The following is a 6,084-nucleotide window of genomic DNA, read 5'->3' as shown; positions in this document are numbered from 1 at the left end:
AGGCTGCTCAGAGACCTGATCTGATGCTTGCTGAAAAGATAAACAGTGTTGCTCGGGATCAGGATTGCTTGTCTCATAAAGCCCAACGAGGCTTGATACAAACGCATCTTTTGTTTGCTGCCTACTAGAAAAAAAAAAAGGAGAGACATGGTCACATTGCTTCTTAAAAAAACAACCTGTGGCCTCTGACTAGAGTTTCAGTTAAAGACTTTCTGTTGGAAAATGAGAGGAAGCCTATTGGTGTATTCTCCTCCGTCCCTCCTATTAAACAGTGACCTTTCAGACTTATTAGACTACGCAGTATTTCTAAAAATAAATAAGTTTTTCTTGTTTAGGAGCAAAACTGAGGCATGGGATCTTCATACTTTTTAAGCAATTTCACCAACGTTTTAAAAAGAGAAAGAAAAAATACCTGGATCAACTGTATTTAGAGGAGTTTTTGGTCTCATGGAGTTTAGAGAGCTCCTAAAAAGGTCATGGGGCCTTCAAGTAAATTTTCTCTCTATATCTTTCTCTCTCTATATCACCTTATTTGACATTTTTTATTTATTTATATGACAGTAACTAATCCTGTTATTTGTTTTTATGTCAAATAATTGTTCTTTATTAAGTTTTTTGATAAATGTTTAAGTAAATATGGCCTTTCTGTGTATATTTATCATAACAGCACCTTGTGACTGGGATTACTTCACTGCGCATGCAGACAGTTAATCAAGAAGCTGCAGCGATGGAGGCGAGCGAGTTTGGAACTCCTGATGTAATTTTGAGAACAAAGAACAGTCCTTGCTAATAGTGCTGCTAGTGTTAGCAAGGCTTTTAGCTCTCATTAGGAATGGTTGGTACTTATTTAGTAGCTTCATCAATGGCCACCATGTGGCTTTCTGGTAGTTCCGCTGTACTGCAGGTAGATGGCACTGTGTCTGTTTAAGTTAGCTTATCGTGCCAAGTGATGAGATTCTATTTAGGCTCAAACAGGACAATCAAAACACTATTAGAATCAGTGCTTGGCTTATATAACCTGTTAGGCATATAATGTGACTACAGTATGTACCTTTAAAGTAAAGTGCATTGCAGATATTATCATGTTTTTTGCCACATTAAAGCCAAAACTGGTGTTTGACTGTAGAAAACTTTTGTTTTCCTTCATTTTTTTCCCACTTTGCTCTGAAATCAACTGCAACCGTTAGCCTGATATGCCTTAAACTCTACCTTCAGGGACGATTAGAATAAAAGCCATAAGAAGCTTTCCCTTTAGAGTTTTATAAATGTTGCTCCACAAAGCATCCTCATGGTGAAACACGGTGGTGGCAGTATTATACCTGTCTCAGGAACAGGGAAGCTGGTTGTCGTAGGATGGAGCTTAATGAAGGACAGTCCTGGAATCCGGAATCTTAGGTGGAAGTTGACCTTCCAGCGCCACGGCAATGGTAACCATACAACCAGAGCTGCAGTGGAATGGATTCCAGCAAAGCTTATTTAATCCAGAATGTGTGGAAGGGTTTAACAGTTGTCTCTGCGTGGTTTGACCAAAAAAAAGGATTTAGTAAAAGTTTGTGTGTCTAGATGATTCAAACCGATACGCCAAAGTATCAGCTGAAGGGGAGGGAAGGAACCATCTGCTCATGGATTGTTTTCCTTTCACTTTGCATTTATAAAATCCCAGGAAAATACATCTAGATTTATGATTTTAATGAGAGAAAAATGTGAAGAGGTTATTTTTTTGTTGTTTTTTTTAATCCCAGGGCTAACCTCCAGAAGAAGGGTTTGTGGAGGAGGGCAAAGCTCAGGGATGAGCATCTTTCACAAACCAGGCTGAGCGATTGTGGTCTGAGTAATTACCCACTGAAGGAGAGACACGATTCACCCTGCTGTTCAGCAAAAGTTCAAGAGAAGTTATAATTAAACAATAACTGGTTTACAAATGAACAATCCCGCGCACATGTATACTTAATAATAATAAGCCGCAATGCATCTGAGTGAGAATGAACAACAATGTCAAAGGGAGCAGCCTGCCAGCGTGTATCCATGTTATCTGTGTGTTTGATGGTGGGGGGGCAGATTGGATAATGATTGACACAGAGGCTGGACTCCTCTTCGCTCGTCTTAGAGGCGGACATGATGTTTGACTTTGTGTTCAAACACAACCTGAAAATGATCCGGGTGAGTGAAGTTCTCACATTCAGCAGGACCAAACCGCTTTGTGTTGAAGTTTGGAAATCTTTATTTGCTCTGAAGTACTGAGCAGCTACACTTTTTCTAAAAAAAAAAAAAAAAAAAGTTGTGAAACTATTGAAGAATAATGAAGCTGTGGTAAAACATTTTAGGGATTTTTACCTTCTTCTGAATCTGCCTGCTTCCACATGTTAGTCATTTTGCTGCTAGTGCTTCTATTCTATTCTATTCTATTCTATTCTATTATATTCTATTCTATTCTAACATTTTCCATTAACCATTTTCCTCTCTGAAAGTTGAAAAAAGGTTTATAAGCTTGTTGCTGACCTGAACCGCTGAATGATTCCAGTTTGTTAAATTAATTCTAAATGTTCTTTGTGGACCAGCACACAAACAAACCTACTGAAACTTGATGCATCTTCTCGTTTAGTTTGCATCATTTTATAAATAAATGGCTCAGAATGTGACTGAATGAAAGGATCAGACTGCTAAAATAAAACCTAAAGCTGTATCATTACATATTAGAATTCATTAATTGAATTTTTTTACTCACAAAAAAAGTGATATTTCATAGACATTGGAGACAATTGTTTATATGACTTAATTTTAAAGAAAATTATCTACGTAACAGATGCTAAAACAAGCTTTCTGTTCTTTACTGTCTGAGCGTTCAAGTTAGGGGTGCTAAAAAAAAATTATTCAGTTAAATACAGGGATATTTCATTGCACAATATTGGTATTCTTCCAGAATATTGCTAAAAGAATCTTAAATAATTTTTTTATATATATATATTTATAAGCAATTATAGACTATTATAAAATGTTTAGCCTTTTAATCAGCTGCTCTGCTCCGTCTGCAGCAGACTAACAACAAGATCTCATGAGGTTCTCCACTTCTATATTATTATAAAAATCACAATATAGCGTCTAAGTGGCTCTTCTCATCCAATCACTTTTGCTTTGTTTTAAATAGTCTTTTGAATCTGAAGAAACAGGTCAGAAAATCATTTAATAGTAATAATATTCACTATTTTAACTGTCTTTGCACCAGGGATCACAACAGATTTTCACTTCTGCTCTAAAAATGTTGTCTCTATTTTCTAACTTTATCTCCAGCTTGTTTACTGGGTTCATTGGCTTTTTTCTGTGCTCTTGCAGCACACCTTAAAATATCTTATTTTGAACCAACATGTTTCCCCTGCCTGGAGACACTGTTAAAGTTCTGAAGTGGCTTCAGGCAAAGTTTCGGCTTGATTGAAGCTAAAAATGAGGGTGATTGCAGGGAGGCCCTCCAAACCTCAAAGATGTGAAGCACAGCTTAAAAAATAAAATAAAAAGAAATTTGTCAAATACCAGTTAAGGAATTTAAAAACCCTGCTCAGTAATTATAAGAAGAATATGACAGCTGTAATGCAAATAAAAATGTTTGATTACTCAAACATATAATCTAACTACATGACATTTTTTTCTTTTACAAATTAATGTTATTTGTACATTATTTAGTTTTTTGATGATGTGTGTCTAACTGGCTTTAAAATGAAGCAAACAGACATAAAAACAAACTGTTCAGCTCATTCACCTAAATAAATGACTTCTGCACTCAGACATATTTCTCATTCATATTTATTACTCGTATTAATCTTCTTTCGACTCATTATCTCAAATGTCTGTTTGCTCAGGCAGGTTTGAATTGACTGGCATGTCTTTGAAGCTCTTGTTAGAGAATAAACTGAAAAATGAATCCTCACCAAGTGCTAGAAAATCTGATAACTTTAAGTAAACACATATTATAAAAATAAAAACTCACCACTCTATATTTTTTGTGGATTTGAAAGTAAAATGGAGAATCCTGGCATATTAAATGTAAACTGAAACTGTTCATTTCAGTTTTTTTTATTTCATTTTGAATGTTTTCCCTTTAAAATAATCAAACATTTAATCTGTTTATCAGGACATGTTTAGATGGCAGGCAGCCTGTCTTTTCAAACCCCTTCCTGTCTGCAGGACAGTGAGAAGAGATGTTAAACTCACCCTTTAAGTCTTCTTGTTGCCACTAGATGGCGCTTGAGCACCAACTATCCTCCATCCTTCACAGTTCATTCAGCTCCACAGCTCAGCCCTGGTTTATTATTTCTTTCTTTCTCTGGAAGCCTGATGGGAAATGTGAAGTCACCTAAATAAAAAGGAAGGTGTAATTAACGCAACGAGCTATTAATTGCATCTGCTAGAGAGCGGATGAAGGGCACCGAGGCGAGCTTCCCTTTTTATTACACAGCCTTTCTCAAAAGTCTTCTTGGGATCCATCAGAGGAAGGGAGATGGGCTGGTGTAGATTCATGTGAGGCGTCCAAATGGCAGGTCGGGTCAAACGGATAACGACCATGATGGTGATGATGATGGTGAGGCAGAGGGGGGGATGTCCACTGATGTGAACTGTGTGGTTCACCACAAGCCAGCTGATGTGAATCCAAACACAAGCAGCTGAGTTTAGTATCAGTGCAAATGCTGGTCTAAATAACTTTATGTTGCTGTGTTTTCAAATCAAACTGCACCCTTTAGAGTCCACCTGGGTGGAGGCGTGAAGTTTGTGTGCTTTCACAACTGATCAATCCATCCCATCCTTTCACAGATCAGGCTGGTTCCTGGCTCATCACCATTTAAGATTACAAATATGATTTTAAATGAAAATTAAAAAGTACAGGTGTATTGTTTTTCATGTTCCTGCTGCCTTATTGCATCTAAATCCAGAACCTTTGAGTTTCTTTTTCTAAATATTGTCACCCAGAAGTCACACATCACAGCAGCTCATCTTAGGAGCATTTTAAAGAGATGATGCAACAGGAAAATAAAAACTAAAGGCTGAAAGCTAGCAGAATATTTATTAAATCAAGTGCTTCTTAGTAGATATTTCTTTTTTTTTTTCTTTTCTTTTTTTTACCATTTTAATAGCAGGTTTGTTTTGATTTTAGAAATCTTCATGTTAGACCTGTTAAAAGGCTCCATAGGAACTAGTAAATGTAAAGATAGATGGAAAAAATCCCCTTTGTGGTCATTTTGGAACAGCTGCAATGGGAATCTTAGAAATGCAAATAAAATAACATGCAATTTGAAGGGGTTAACAGAGATTTCTAAAATGGACCCATTTTAATCCTTCCATTGACCACTTTTGCTCCTGGAACCCCAGCTTGAAGAGCTAATTGAACCCCAGATGAAAGCTGTGGCCTCCTCGGCCAAAGTCAGTCCATTTAAAAGCAGCCTTGGGGCAGAAACAACACATCATCAACTCACGATCTTTCCTCCATCCACTCTCATTTTCTCGCAGCCATTAATTCGTCTCCAACGACTGAGCTGCAACCAAAGCTGTCAGGCAGAGCATGAACCTGCTGCAGCACCACTCACATCCCATGTGTTTATTTGTGCACTACCAAAAAAAAAAAAAAAAATCCATGTAGGCTTGATGTTGAAAAAAAGCCTTTTTAATATCAACCTCATTATTTAAAAATGTGCAAGTCCTTTGTTCATGTGACACCAGCGGGCATTTATCACCTCTGATAGATCTACCCCAAGTTCATCCAGTGAATATGACCACATCCCCCCCACAGCCCCAAAGATAAAAATGAAAACAAGCAGTAAAACAAAAACAAATCCACAACGTTGGATTGCTACAGGTCTACATCCCACAACTTTAGTCAAATCTGATCAATTCATTAAAGCTACCGAAGAGAAATTTCAGTGATCATTTCTGCAGAAACAGGAAAATAAAAAACAAAAGGAAATGTTCTCCTCCCCTGGATATGTGTCTCTGCATAACACATAAAGCGAGCTACTATTGGAAATTAAAGCATATATATATATATATATATATATATATATATATATATATATATATATATATATATATATATATATATAT

Source organism: Cyprinodon variegatus, unplaced genomic scaffold (assembly GCF_000732505.1).
Source record: "Cyprinodon variegatus isolate N-32 unplaced genomic scaffold, C_variegatus-1.0 Scaffold222, whole genome shotgun sequence".
NCBI classification, from domain to species: domain Eukaryota; kingdom Metazoa; phylum Chordata; class Actinopteri; order Cyprinodontiformes; family Cyprinodontidae; genus Cyprinodon; species Cyprinodon variegatus.
This window is presented reverse-complemented; position numbering follows the sequence as displayed.